We start from the raw sequence: 15081 nt of genomic DNA, 5'->3' as shown, positions 1-15081 counted from the left end.
GTGGCTTTGACTATTCTTGTCCCTGTTTCCTAATACAGGTGAAAAACTCTTGATGAGTGTGACTCCAACTGTGACTGGGGACCAGTATCACCTGGGTGCTTCTAAGAACCACAAATTGACCACATCTGACCTACTGAATCAGAATGTCCAGGGCAGAGCCCAGAAATTGTGTTGCTCTCCAGGTGATTCTGATGCATACTCAAGTTTGAGAAGCTCTGTTCTAGAGTATATTCCTAAAGTGGAATTGCTGTGTCATATACAGGTATATAAATATTCAACTTTACAGGATAGTGCCAAACAATTATTATAGATTCCAATTATTCTAACTTCTACTCCTTCCAGGAGTGTCTGTGTAAGTTCCCCTCATCTACATCCTTGCCAACACCTGTTATTTTTAGGCTTCTTGATTTTTGCCAATCCAGTGGTCTAGGTCTTCTGTGTGTTAAGAAGTCCTTCTTTATGTCTAAGTCATAAAGATATTCTATACTTTCTTTTAAAACTTTTTAAGTTTTTTCTTCTCCAGTTAAGTCTCTATTCCATTTAGATTTGATCTAGGGGTATGGTGTGAGGTAGTTATCTAATTTCATTTTTTCCCTATATGGATAGTCAGTTTTACCAGCATCATTTATTCAAGTCTCTCCTTTCTTTAGTGATTTGCAATGCCTCTGAGTTATATATCAAACATCTGTATACTAATGGGTCTGTTTCTAATCTCTCTATTCTACTCTATTGGTCAATTTTCCTGTCCATGCACCAATACCATACTGTTTTAATACCATTGTTTTATAATGTGTCTTGAAATCTGGCAAAGCAAGTCCTATCTTATCCTCTTTCATAAATGACTGCTATTCTTGGGCCTTTGCTCAATTATAGACATTTCTGAGCTAGTATCTAAACAAAATCTACTGAGATTTTGGAAATAGATTGAATTTATAGCTCAAATGAAGAAAATTTACATGTTATGATATTGGGTCTTCTTACCCATAAATATGGAAAGGAACTGAAAATGAAAATATACCCTCTAGGGGGAAGGTATCGTTCTCTCTCTCTCTCTCTCTCAATCTCTTTGAATTTGAAGGTGAAAGTTCAGTCATGTAATTTTTTCTATTGAGAAATTATCCTTACTCTCTTATGATGAAAACAAATCTTAAAAGAAGAAAACATGGGAAGCTTTTTTTTATTAACCATTAAGTAGTAAGCACAGCAAAAAGGAGAATCCAGTGTTAAATCCCAAATTTCCTCTGTTGGCAAATTAACTAATTTTCCATTCTTAGTGAAAAGCATTTTCAAAGCACTTCTATCTTCCTTTTCTTCCTGCCTGTTCTTTTGGTATTCCTTGAAAACCATTTATCATGGATTTCTTCACTTTCATTTCCAAGAATACATTGCTGGACAAAAAAGCCTTCATTTCTCCCCCAATTCAAGGACATGTACCCAGGTAAAGTGTGTAGACTAGGTAATAGCTGTGTTTCTCACATACAGTAGGCAAATGTTTGCTCTTTTAAAAAAAATCTGTTCACAATTAGCTCATATCTATTGTTTAAGCACATATACAGTTGTAATAAAATTGTGTGCACATATGCATAAGCCATATATTGATAAGCATAAAATTTAGGATACTGGTTACCTTGAGGAGGGCAGAAGGAGTCAGGGGAATGGAATAGTGAGGTAACTCAAAGGGTGATAAATGTTATTGGTAATGTTTTAGTTTGGGGGTTGCCTGGTGAATTCTCAGGTGCTGATTGTATTATTTTGCTTTAAGAGTAACATGCAGGTTTGGTTATTCTTTTGTATGTATCAAACAATATATTAAAAACATAAAAGAAATATTATGTATGCATTTGTTTATCACATCTTCCTCTACGTGGATGACATCACTGATCTACCCTTAGGCTAACATCTTTTTAAATTGTTTTGCCCAAAGAGAGAAGGGTTTATGCTGAGTTGCTCTTACTTTATATCAGTTTTCTCAGGGGAATAGAGGATTTTCATTGGCAAGTCACTTGATGGTAGGTTCAAATCCAAGGTGAGTGTGAAAACTTCACCTTACCTCTGTGTACTGTTTTCAGATTCTATTTTCACTCTCATTCTCCTCTCAGTTTCCTATTTATTCTACCTCTTTTTTTAAACTCCACCCTCCCTCACTCCCTGTCTTTGCTTGTCTCTCTCCCTCATGCAAACCAGCTCTCAGAAGAATAAAATCATATTTTCTTTCTTTCTCTCTCTTTCTGCTTCTTTCCTTCTTTCTATTATTTTACAATAAATATTTGCCATTTATATAATGATAAACAAAATTAAACAAATGAAACAATTCGGAAACAAATATTTTTTAAGGAAATGATATGAAAATGCAGAAAATATTGTCTTTATATATAGAACAGATAAGAAAAAACAAAGAATGCATATACATATCTAATAAAATAAAAAACTGCATAAAAGATGGAATATAATGAGTTTTCAGACAATAAGAGTCATCAAGAAGGAATGCAAATATAATGGTTTTGATGTCAATAATAAAAAAAATCCAAAGCAAGGAATGCATTGTAATTGTCAAAGGACAAAGAGAGACGCAGGCAGACATTCTTTAATTCTATCAGACATGGGAAGAAGTTGAAGAAAAATAGTGCCCATTTATTAGTTTGAAAGGGAAAACTAATAACAGATGACCCTAAAAAAGACAGGTTTTAAATCTTTTCTTTTTCTCCAGTATTTGTCAAAAAGTCAATTGTTGTCTGAAAGCTAGACAATGCAGTAAATGGAGTTGAACCAAAACAAATAGGGAAAGAGAAAGAAACAGACAGAAGGTTGCTGAATGTACAGGTAAATTGCTGGACTGTGGCTTCCTTGAGATCTGTGAAAGACTTACCCATTCCTATAGTCCAGTGCCCAGTAGAGAACCTGCCCTGCAGAAGGTGCTAGAATTCAATTATGTAAAGCCTGCTATGCTTAAGGCTCTGTGCTAGGCACTAGGGATATAGTGGTGAATAAGACAGATACAATTCTTGGCATCATGAAGCTTTTAATCTAGCAAGAAAGACAAGCCTTAATCAAATGAGTTAGGCATTTATTTAATTTCAATAGTGCTAATTGTAATGGAGGAATAGCGTAGGATTCTATGAGCTCATATAATAAGAGTCATGGTCCAGTCTGGGGTGGGGTTGAGGGTAGTGGTCAGGGAAGGAGATTCTCAGGCAGTGACATTTAAGATTTAAGGAAAAAGAGAGGAGGGGTCAGAAAGTGTTCTGGGCAGGAGGAAGAGCATATTTAAAAGCTCTGAGATAGCAGAGTTTGGTATGTTCGAGAATCTGAAAGCAGAACTCTCCAGCTGGCACTCAGCAATAAAAGGCAGGAGTGAGACAAGAGGAAGATGGCAGGGCCAGTTCAGGTAGACCATGGTAAGAATTTTAGGATTTGTCTTTAAATAAATGGTAAGCCATTGCAGAGTTTTAAATGAAGAAGTGACATTATCAATTTACATTTAATAGGCTGACTTTCAAGGCTGTGCAGAAAATGGACTGGAGAAAACTACTTAGGAGGCTAGTGTAAGAGAAAGATGATGATAGTTTCGATTAAGGCAGGGAAGTTAAATTAGGGAGAAGAAGAGGAATTTGAGAGATAGGAGATAAAATTGATAGGACTTGGTGACAGATTGGTTATAGAGAATGAGCATGAAAAAGGATTCATAGCTTTTCAAATGCTCAAATCCTTAATTTTGGAGGATGGGATGGCTACTGGCAGCACAAGCAACAACAGAAGTATTTTCCTTCTATCCTCAATCCCCCATGCTCACCCAATCCCAACCCACAAAAGCTTAATGAAACTGAGTTCTGCCGGGGATAATCAAGACAAGAACATATCTAACAACAAAAACAACAAAACAGGATCAAACAGGGTAATATTAATAACTAACAAACTTGCATAGGTTGAATCTTTCCTGATGCATCCCTGAAATTTAGTTCTGACATTTCTTTTTTATCATCATCACTGCATATAGATCCAATGTGTGTTTTAGAAATACCTTGTCTCCATTTCCATCTATTTACTTGACTTATTACTTCTGATATCTGATATTTCCTCTAATCTAGAGCTGGACAAGGGTGTGCTTGCTTTAGAGGGCCGTCCTGCTCCATGGGGTCAAGAAGTCCACAGAGCCAAGGGCACATGTCCACTTGTTTCCGGGGCTTGCTCAACCTGGAGTCTGTCCTCTTGAGAACAGACCACAGCTCTGGAATGTGCATCACTAGGCAGGAAAGGTAGCAAGGGCTGGTTGCTTATGGAGGTGTGATCAGGGTTTGGGTTTGTGATCTGGATTGTCTATACTGCATGCCACAACTTCATGCTACACAACAGAGCAGGGTTGAGAAGGGGGTGCTGGGCTGTGACCCCAAGTCCTGCATATATTGGGGGGGCTTATCTGCTCTGACCAATCCAGTGATATGAATACATTAGTTGAATCTTTCATTCTATATGCATTTTCTAAGTACATATTAGTGGTGTACAAGGTATTCTGTTAGGCCTGGGGGATTCAAAGATAACATGACATCTTTCTGTCATCAAGGAACTTAAGGGCAAAGACACAGGTAAACAACTCTGTAAAACAAGGCTGGCCAAAGTCAACACCACATAAGCAGGAACCACTTATAGTGCTTTGGGAGTTCAGAAAGAGAAACAATCATTTCTGACTGGGGATTCTGGGAAGATTTCACAGGGAAACAAAAGTGGGGAAGTAATTTATTTAGAGTTGAAAGATATATATTCAAATCCTGAGAAGTTATTTGTCATTGAACCTTAGTTTCCTCATAAGGCTTAATGAGATAATACATCTAGAGACATCTGTCATAGTGCCTCATACATAAAAGTCCTTAATAAATGTTGCTTATTCTTCTCTTTATTTCCTTGAGATTTTTTTTTTTTACCTCATGCAAATAGTTATATTCAAGTATGTGTGTACAGTTATTTTCTGAGTTGCCCCCAAAACATAACTGGTATATGTGTAGGTGATGTGTGTGTATATACGGGGATGGCGGCTTGGGGGGAGGGGAGGAGGTTAAGAATGGTTGGAAGAAAGCTCCTTGAGATCAGGGCTTATCTTTGCATCCCCAGTGCCTATGAACATAGATGTTACTACTCAATAAATGTTAGATTGAGTGATCCTCCTGAAGCTAATAGGAGGTCTTCCAAGGATAAATGGGAATGAACGGATAACTCTGCAAGGTTTGAAGCTGATGGTTTTCCAGAGCACTGAAAGGCCTTGCTACAGGTGCCTAAGCTTGTTCAATCTCAATATTTTCTGCTTCTGGGAAGCAGGCTTGCGCTGAAGTGTGTCAGTGGAATGGAAAATATTTTTCCTTAATGGAGCCTTTTCTGTGAATTCTAAAGTCAGAAAAAATTTTAACTCTGTGGGCACAAATGCTTCATCAGTAGCCACTCTTCATTTAGATATTTGACCTTGGAGAGCTAAGGGGAAATGAAGTGGAACATCACTGATGGTCTTTTACACCAGATGTGGCGGTATGCCAGAGGTAACATGTAAGGGAAAGAACCCTGCTGCTCAGACTTCCTTCACAGAGAGGGAGTTTTAAGGCAGATCCAGAAAGTTTCCATGAGACCAAAGCATCTTTGGAACTTCTAAAAGCTACAATTTTCCCTGCTGCCCTCTCAAGAGAGAATGAAATTCCTTCCAACCTGTTTTTTTCAACACCCTACTTAAAACTGTCAAGAGGCTTCCCATTGATTGCAGGCTAGAGACTGCAGACTAGTGTTTTTAATACAAATTGGCTCCTTACTCTCTTGCCTTTCTCTACCTGGATTTTCATGCTCATGCACATTGATCTTTTTCTCCCTCCTGCTATAGACAGGGCCTTGCTGTTTCTCCAATTACCTTCCACACCCATGCTTCCTCCCCCCAACACATGTACACACACACTCATACACACACATACACACAGACACATGTGTTTTGCTATTTCTTAACTCAGATGTTAGCTCAAGAGTCTCTTTTCCAGGAAAGCCTTCCTTGATCACTCTCTACTCTCTTCCCAGGCTAAGTCACATTTCTGTGTTAATGTTCTCATAGAAGTGTTTCTTTTCCTTAGGATACTTGATTCACTTTGTACTTACACATTTACTGGTAGGATTATCTGATTCATATGTCTTTCCCTTTTTAGACTATGAATTCCATGATGATGGGACTATGTTTTTTTCATAGCTATATTCCCAGAGCTAGCCCAACACTTAGGATACAAAAGTACTCAATAAATGTTTGGAACCAGGAGGGCCTGGGGTATCCATTTTTCCCTTGGTCTGGCCCCCTACCCCTTTCCTCTCTTATCCAGTCTTATAGACAACTGAACTTTAGGTAATGCACTTTGAAATAAAAAACTACAGAATTTTTCTGCACTCAGACCCCACAAATCCTAGGCCTGAGTAAGGGTGGGAGACAGTATGAGCCAGTTGGGGATCCACAGAACAGCCAGTGGCCTCAGTGAGGAACTTCTAACCCAATACAATGGGGGTGATGCCCAAACCAGCAACTTGAATGGAATGGAGACCTGTGAAGTCTCTAAAACTAGAATTACATCCTAGAAAGTAGGCTAGAACTATTGGTCTATGAAGTCAGAACTCCAGGCATACAGCAAGTGAAAACATCACAAGCTTGCATGGAGAATTATAAAGGCATGTCTTCATTTGCTCACTGGAACAAGATAGGTGATGTCTTCTGGGTTCAAAAAGCCAGTGGCAGAACTGATAGATTTGCTATAAAAACTACTAAACTATATCCTTGCAATGAGGGTTATTTTTGGCAAAATGCGTTTGACTTACTCCTGTTTCAACAACATGAATGGTCAAATAGTGAAGCTCTAGACTGCCAATGAAACATTTCCTAGTGTTTAGTATCAAGAGTGAATTGCCATAAATAATTTGGCAATATGCATCTAAAACCTTAAATTGCTGTATACCCTTTGGCCCAACAGTTCCACTTCTTGTAATTTATTCCAAAGAAATAATCATAGATACGTGCAAAGATTTATCTGTAAGATGGTTGCAGTAGGCAATGTGGGTTTTGTGGCCCAATATCAATTTCTTCTTCTTGTTATAACATCTAGTTGTTTTCTGGGGAAATGATTCAGCCATGATTGGATGCTGTTTACCAAGGATCTCTGATCTCCCTTGAGGGGAGCAAGTGAACATATTAGATCAATTAGACTTTCTTTTCAGGGAATCTGAAAATTGCATGGCAAGCCTGAATAGACTAAGAGTGGCTGGAGCAGATCTATTCTATGGAGTGGCCCTTAGGGAGAATGGCCATTTGAAAACACTGCCATGGGGATTCCCTGTGTTTTCCTGGATCCTATTCTTCTGAAGCTGTGTGAGTCAGATTTTCAACTACCCCCCTTATCTTGTCCTCAAGTTCCCTAGATTCTCTCTTCCTTTTTTTCTTATGACCAAGAATCTTAATTGGTTCAATGGCCATCACAGCATTATTTTTAATGGGTAAAAAACTGTGAAGACAATTGACTGTTCAATAAATAGATAAATTATTGGATAAATAAATTATGGTAGATCGAACTATGGCTACTTTGCAGCCATTGAAAACTACACTTTAGAAGAATATTTAATGCTATCAAAAGACGTTCATCATAGTGTATAGAAAAAAAACAGGCTGTAAAATAAGATGATCCCACTTATCATGGGGAATAAAGTGTCTTTCTGTGGAATTAAAGTTGAAGGAAAGACACTAAAATGAAAACAGTAGTTATCTCTTGGTAGTAGCATTGTAGATGATTTTTCCTTCTTTTCTTTTTGCTTAAGAATATTTTCAAAACTTTCAAGAACTAATATTTAAAAGTAAAAAAATCGCCTTTTTTAAAAAAAGAATCATGTACTCATAATTTTGTTACTAACTTCCTTAGGTGTAAACAGGAGTTCTACTTATTTCTCTTCTTCCAAAGGGGGGAGAGAGAGAGAGAGACGGAGAGAGAGAGAGAGAGAAAGAAAGAGAGAAAGAGAGAGAGAGAGATTGATTTTAATTCATCTGTTTCTAATTGCCTTTTCTACATCTTTCACTGGGTACTTCAAATTCACCTGTAATCAAAACCCATGGCTCTCCAGTCTTCCTACATATTTCCATTTCCATTGCAAATATAGTGTCATTCCAATTACCATATTTCTCCCAAATGCTCTCCTTGCTTCCTCACAACCAGAGAGAACTTGCTAAAATGCACATATGATTCTATTCCTCCCTTACTTAAAAATGTTTCAGTGGCTTCCATCTTTCTCAGGGCAGAGTCTTCTCTTTGCATGACCTACAAGGCCCTTCATCATCTGGCCAATGAAGACTTTTCTAGCCTATGCCCCTCTCTTTGTGCATCCAGCTAAACTGAATTACCTTCTTTCTTCAGGTTCCTTGAAAGCCCATTCTCATACCCCTGGAACTGTAGAAATGCTGTTTGCGTTGTCTTACGTACTTCTCCCCCCACCCCCACCTAGCCTACTGCTTCTCGTTTTTTGTGTTTTGCCTAAGTCAAGCTTCCTCTAGGAAGCCCCCTTGAATGCTCAAGGCTAGGTTAGGATTTTCTTGTATATGAGCCTGAGGAACAGCAGTTTTCATACAGTTATGCTAATTGCATACTTACATATTTGTATGTATTCCTGACCAGATTCTGCAGTGAGATCAGGGTCTGTGTTTGTTTATGAGAATGTCAACTAAGATTTCTTGAGAGCTTAACATGTGCTCAGCACTGTGCTAAGCCCTACATATGTATTATCTAACTGAATTATTGAAACAGTCCTATAAGGAAGCACTATTATTTTTCCTGTTTTACAGACGAGGTTACCAGGCTTAGATATATAAAGCAATTTCCCCAAATGATAGAGTTGTAGCCCCAGAACCTAACACAGTGCCTCAGAATATAGTAGGTGCTTAATAAATGAATGTACTGAGATTATGTGGGTAACTCTCACCGTTAGAGTTCTCTGAATCTATAAATTAAAAGTGTTGCTAGGATTAAAAGTGCCAGCCTGATCAAATGGGTAGGATGCATTATGCAGCCAAAGGGAAGAAGCATCTTATCTCACTCTTATACTAATTAGTGAAGCCACTGTGAAGCTACCTGAAAAATTCAGGGCCACTGTTGCCTGGAGATAAATATCAGCCCTATCCTCTCTCCTCCTCTGAATGCTTATGTGAGAATTAGTAAAATAGGAGGGAATACTTCACTGGTTGAATTAGATACAGAGAAAGCCAAGAGGTAGAAACATCCTCCTCACCTGAATTGCTCCCCAAGATGCCCTTTTGCCCCTCTTTGCTGCACTTTGAGGGCCTGAGCAGAGTCAAAGCCCAGGTGTGTTCCTTGTACAGACCTTTATGTTATGAGAAGGGGCCAGAAGTTAAAGCATAAACCTGGGCACTAATGTCATAACCCACTGAGCACTGTAGTGAAGAGCAAAGAAGGAAGTTGCCAAAATCAGTTATAAGTTGGGATTTGGCAAGCAGAAAAATAAGTGACAAGGAATCTCCTGCCTTTCACCAGGACTGCCAAATTTTTCAGATTTATTGGGGTCTGCCTGATTCTCTGAGAGATTCTTGGTTCCAGGCACAGTTATTTTTATCCAGAATACAGGGGAACATACTAGGAATAATCCCTTCTCCAGAATCCCAGGAACCTGGTAGAAAGTACACCATTTCCCTGATCTTAAAACCTAGAGCAAGGCTTCTCAACCTCAGCACTACTGACATTTCGGGCTGGATAAGTCACTGTTGTGGGGGCCTTTCTGTGTATTGTAAGACGTTTAGCAGCATCTCTGGCCTCTACCCACTACATGCCAGTAGCATCTTCCTCTCCCAGTTGTTATGAAACAGAAGTGTCTTCAGATGTTGTCAAATGTCCCTGGGGCCTAAATCAGTCACCTCCCCCACTCCCACTTGTACAACCACTGAGCTGGAGTGTGGCAAATGAAAACACTGATGTGACCCCCCTCTCCCACATGACATCACATGGTATCTCATGAACATATTTGCAGATACACTCAGGCCTCTAGTTTAAGTGGAGTGGAGGAAGGGAGAAGAATCCCATTATCCTAACATTTTATGTCTGATGGTGATAGGTATATATAAAAATGTATAATATTTTGTTAACGTTCATTTAAGACTTTTTCCTCTCTTTACCCTAGTCAACTAAAGTTTCCAGGCATGGAATACTTGTATTACAATCTACTTAACCTCTTTGTCTTTGCAATGGAGCTGGTTCCCTGGACCTCTTTGGATTTTTGGACATTTGTGTGTGCTCCTAGGAGAAAAGCATGGACTTTGCAGTTAGAAACCTTGAACTGGAATTCCAGTTAAAACTCTTATTTAGCTGTGTTCATTGCAAGTCACTCAATTGCTCTAAGCTGCCAGTTTTTCAACCATAAAAACTTAGGGATGGACATCTGTATTCTTGACTGTGGTGAACTAACTTTAAATGAGATGTCAGGCAGGGCCAGTTCCTGCTATAAATGTTTTTTTTCCATTGGTGCTTGAAGTGGGAGTGAGGGAAAGCTCCTTTTACAGTGTCTAGTGCCCCCAGAATATTCTTTTGGCTCCTCTCAAAATACAGTGAGAGCAGGTAGCTAAGTCATGCTGGGTAAGCAGGAAAGACTCTGGACCGTGACTTACAGATTTCATCTGGGCTTGATCAGAAGCAAGTAACTTGGGTGACAGTGACTGAAGATTGGACTTGTGTGGATGGGGCTTGTTCTGGGAGAATGTCCTCACTTGGGAGACCTTTACTATGTGATTTTGTCGGCTATGGTGTGGGTGGCGGTAATTGAAGCTGGATTTGAAGTCTAGTTCAACTTGAGAGCTTCATCAGTAAGATAAATGGGCAAAGTAGTTTCTCTCTAAGCAAATTCTCATCTATATAGTAAGATAATGCTTGTGCCTAGTGCATGAGATGGTTGTAAGGATGACGGAGATATACATGTAAATGGTTCTGCCCAAGGCCTGGTGAGTAGTAGACACTGAGAAATGTTAGTTTATGTTATTATTAATAATTATGTCCTGTAAATGCCTGTGCTTATATGTATTGCTTTTGACTATATTCACAAAAGAATCAATGCTAGGGAAAACAAGGTCCAAGACAGATAAGACAGAACTAAAACAGCTAATCAATGAAAAAAGAACAGGTAAAGGATAAAGTATGGATAGGAGAAAATGCAGTGAAAAGGGAAAGAGAAAGCAGGCAAAAATGACAAAGGTTAGCAAATAGTGGCATCTTTCTGTGAAAGCCAGGGACCAGTTAGTTACATAGGTACACCAAAGTCTTAGAGGTCAGGCCAGGGGCAAAATCCTGCCTCAAACTAGAAAATGAAAGGAGAGAAACTGGAAAGACTTGTAGGCAAGATAGTATTATTATTAAATATTGGCTGAGCACCTAACGTGCAAGGCACTGGACAAACAGAAATAACTATGACAGTCTCACACCTTGAAGAGCTCAGTTTAATTGGCCAAAAGCCAGTAAGGTCTCTAAGGAGACCTCTTTTAGCTAACTCCGAGGTCCACCTTTCCTTCCTTCCTTGATTTATCCTTTGGATGTTGTTAAGCAGAGGAGTACAAGCCCCTGTGGGCTTGAGAGGGTCCTTTTTGTCACTCAATTATTCTTCCCTCCTTTCACCACCTAAGTTTTTCTGTACCAGAAGTATCTGTAAAAGTCAGGAAAGTTAAAGAGCCTGTGAGGAGCTTAGAGAAGAGGCTGTACAATGATGCACGGCCTTCTAGATAGGCTACATAAGCTGGGCTGAAATATTTCTACAGGACAGTTGGAGAGAACTTGGCTCACTCTTTTGTCCAGCGTGGCACACTGCTAGCAGCTTTCTGACTGCAAAGAGTAGAATAAAGTCTGTGAAGTAGGCAGCAGACTTAACCACAGCTTTAACATGCCAATAGCAGGGTCAACCAAAATGACCCCACCAGAGAAGACATTCATTCTCTTGACAGCCATTCTGATGAGCTCAGGGGATTCAGTACACAAAAGTGAAGGTGGTCTCCACCCACACAGCCCAGGAAAGCCTGCAAAACATTGCAATGTATTTTGCAGCCGCTTCAATTAAAGAATTCAGCTAGATCTGAGTAGCAGCAACATCCGTGAGAGCCAAATTGGATTCCTCCCTGGAAAACAAGCTACAACCACATCTTTATTGTGCAGACACTCATTAACAAATATGGAAAAAAAAAAAAACCAAACAAACCAAAAACAAAACAGTTGGACAAAGATGTTTTCCTGCTTTGGAGACTTTTAAAAAGGCATTTAATTCAATCTGGCATGCATGGCTGAACCTGAAATGGCTACAGTGTGTGCCTGGTGGGAAAGCATGACCAAAGCAGCTCTATCAGTCTACGTCTGCAGGACAAACACACCCGGAACTCAGCTGAGGTTAGGGGGAAGGGGCTACCTCCCTTTATTTTTTCTGAACATTTAGAAAGGTTTTCTATGCTTGGGGAACTTCTAAGTTCAGGACCCTTCCTGAGGTAAAAAGAAAATGCTGCCTGCAGACACCCAGTTCAGTCTCTCCATCTCTCCCCTCACTACTGAACAGAACTTGAATTGCTAGGCAAGCTTTTAGTCTGTAAGGCTATACAGACCTAGGGCCATCTACAAAGAGATTAAAATACCTGATTTTCAAGAAGTTGTCTCAAATAACCTGACATTTTACTTTTTAAATGTAGAAATATGCTGGCTGTGTTTTTATGGTGTCCATTAATGTTCTGTGGACTCTAGACCCCTGTTCTATGAAGCACATGCTCGTGCGGATCCAGGCCTCACAGTAAAGTGGGCTTCAAAGTGCAAGGTCATATCCACCCTTCAAGAAGAGTCTGTATATCATAATGGCTTTAATGATATCTTCATTGATATCAGGTTTTATATGATTTCTAAAAATAACTAATTTTCGCAATCTGCAGAGTATTTTACTGCACCCCAAACCTGGGGCATGTAAGTACAGAAATATGAATAAGAAAATAAAGAATCAAGCTGGGGGGGACAGAGAATCTTTTTCCCTCCACACCCTGGAATGGTGGCTGATAGGTGCTTTGGTGTGTATGACAAGAAAGAAGTGCTTGAGATACGTGAGGCAGTTCCAGGGTGAGAGAAAATTGGTCATATGGAATAAAGCCCACTGCCGTCAGGGAATCTCAAAAGCAGGTGACGGAGGCAGTGCACAGAAAAGGCAGAAGCCCTGTATCTCTTCCTGGGCCTGGCTGATGGTTGGCATTACACTGGCCATTTTGTTGGCACAAAGTGAAAAGGAGGACTGGTAATTACCCGGGAAACCCACACTGCCAAACTGGCTAATTCCCAACAGAAAATATGCTAGAAGTAAAATTAACCACAATGGTCTCCATACAGCAGGATTTTACTGGGTTGTGGCTCAATTCTTCCTCCATGGATATTGCCCTAAAACCAGGGATGACAAGCAGCTCTCTTGGTTGGACACAGCATAGAGCCATTGGACAAGGTTTTCATTTTCAGTCATCACCAAGTCCTTACTCTTCAGGGGTGATTGAGCATTTGTGACATAAATGCTCTGGAGCAGATCCTCTGCCAATATATATTATTTTGAGAAGCCACATTACCAACTCAGTAATCACCACTGATATTTTCAAACACAACTCTCCAAATATTGGAAATTGATCATTATAAAACTAAAAACTTTCATTTACAGTGTTTTACAGATTTTGTATAAAGAAATATTAGTTGATGTAGAAGTCAGAAAGAATGCAATCTTGGCACAGAAACCCAGTATGAAATAGAATATGGACTCTTTGAAATGTGCAGAATTTTCAAAGTTCAAAGGAAAGTCTAAATTTCAGAAAACTGCCAGCTGGAAAACAGCTTATTGAACCCTGAATGAAAACATTACTATAAATCCCATTACATAATTTGATAATTCTGACATTTGCAAAAGAGTAATGACTCAAGTCTTGAATTGCACAAAGTCAAACTCTTCACACAAAAGAAGTTGGATGGAAAAACCTATTCTGATTTTGCTCTGATCACCATTCCACAGATTTAAGTGCCAGTAATTGTTTAAAAATATAAGTGGGGCATTGAAAATGTGTTTAAAAATTTTTCCCTTATGATTAGGAATTAAAGTCTATGTAGTATAGGTTCACTACTTTCTTGCTCACTTCTACATCAGCAATGTGCTAGAAAGAAGAAATTGGAAGTCTTTTCCTACCTTCTGTATCTCCTTGGCCAAAGATATAAAATTTTCAAATGTTTTTGACAGAAATAGGACCAGAAAGCCTCATGGGTTAGGGACCTTTCATAATACGGTAAGGAATTTCTTTTGGCAGAGTCAAGGGCTTCTGTTATACTTGTGCTTTCCCCCAAGAACACAGTCCTATAATCCTTTCTTAGTCCCAGGGCTGGCTTCACGGGCACACAAATGGGCCCCATGCTCAGAAGGGCTCTGCGCTCAAAGAGCCTTCCACTTGGCTTAATGCTCTGCTACTGCCATCTGGAAATTCTTAGTAATTTTATCTTTGAACTTGTGCTTTGTAAGTGAAGGCCAATAGGATAATGGCACATGCAGACGTGTGTAATTATGCATGTTCAGTTTCTTGCTACCTAATTAACATATCATATCTGCAATGCCCAGGAGCATATAATTCTGGTAGACCCATTATTTGTGGGAGTTCAATGAAACTCGAAGTGAGTACAAGTAAGTGTATCACATCTATGACTAAGGGGAGGGGTGACTGACAGCCCAAAGAGCCCAAACTTTCCACTCACACCAGAACTTGTTTCCAATATAGGAAGAAGTAAATGGCATTCTAAGAAACACGAATGACAAAAGAACCCATCACATCCTGTCATACTGTTCCCTGTATTAGCCAACCACTTTTGTTGAAAATGATAACACAGAAGGAAAGGGCAATCTATAGTCCCTTTTTCTTTCAGTCCTTCCTTACTTAGTAAGTCAAAGGTAGTGGGTGTTGAAAGAATGTGTGCATTTCAAGAAGTGAAAACAAAAACAAAAACCAAAACAAAACGGCTGCATTAGTTTTGTGGAGTGTACTGTTCTGGTAAGAATGAACTA

The 15081-nt window shown here is 39.3% G+C and overlaps 1 protein-coding gene across 1 annotated transcript in view; it reads right to left on the bottom strand.

Annotated features, from left to right (window-relative positions):
* HPSE2 (heparanase 2 (inactive)) overlaps nucleotides 1-15081 on the bottom strand; it is an 859688-nt gene that overhangs the window by 43118 nt on the left and 801489 nt on the right. The gene's annotated exons all lie outside the window — the stretch shown is intronic.

Source organism: Choloepus didactylus, chromosome 15, assembly GCF_015220235.1.
Source record: "Choloepus didactylus isolate mChoDid1 chromosome 15, mChoDid1.pri, whole genome shotgun sequence".
Taxonomy (NCBI): Eukaryota; Metazoa; Chordata; class Mammalia; order Pilosa; family Megalonychidae; genus Choloepus; species Choloepus didactylus.
Note: the sequence above shows the minus strand (reverse complement) of the source record. Positions and strands in the feature narration are given on the sequence as shown.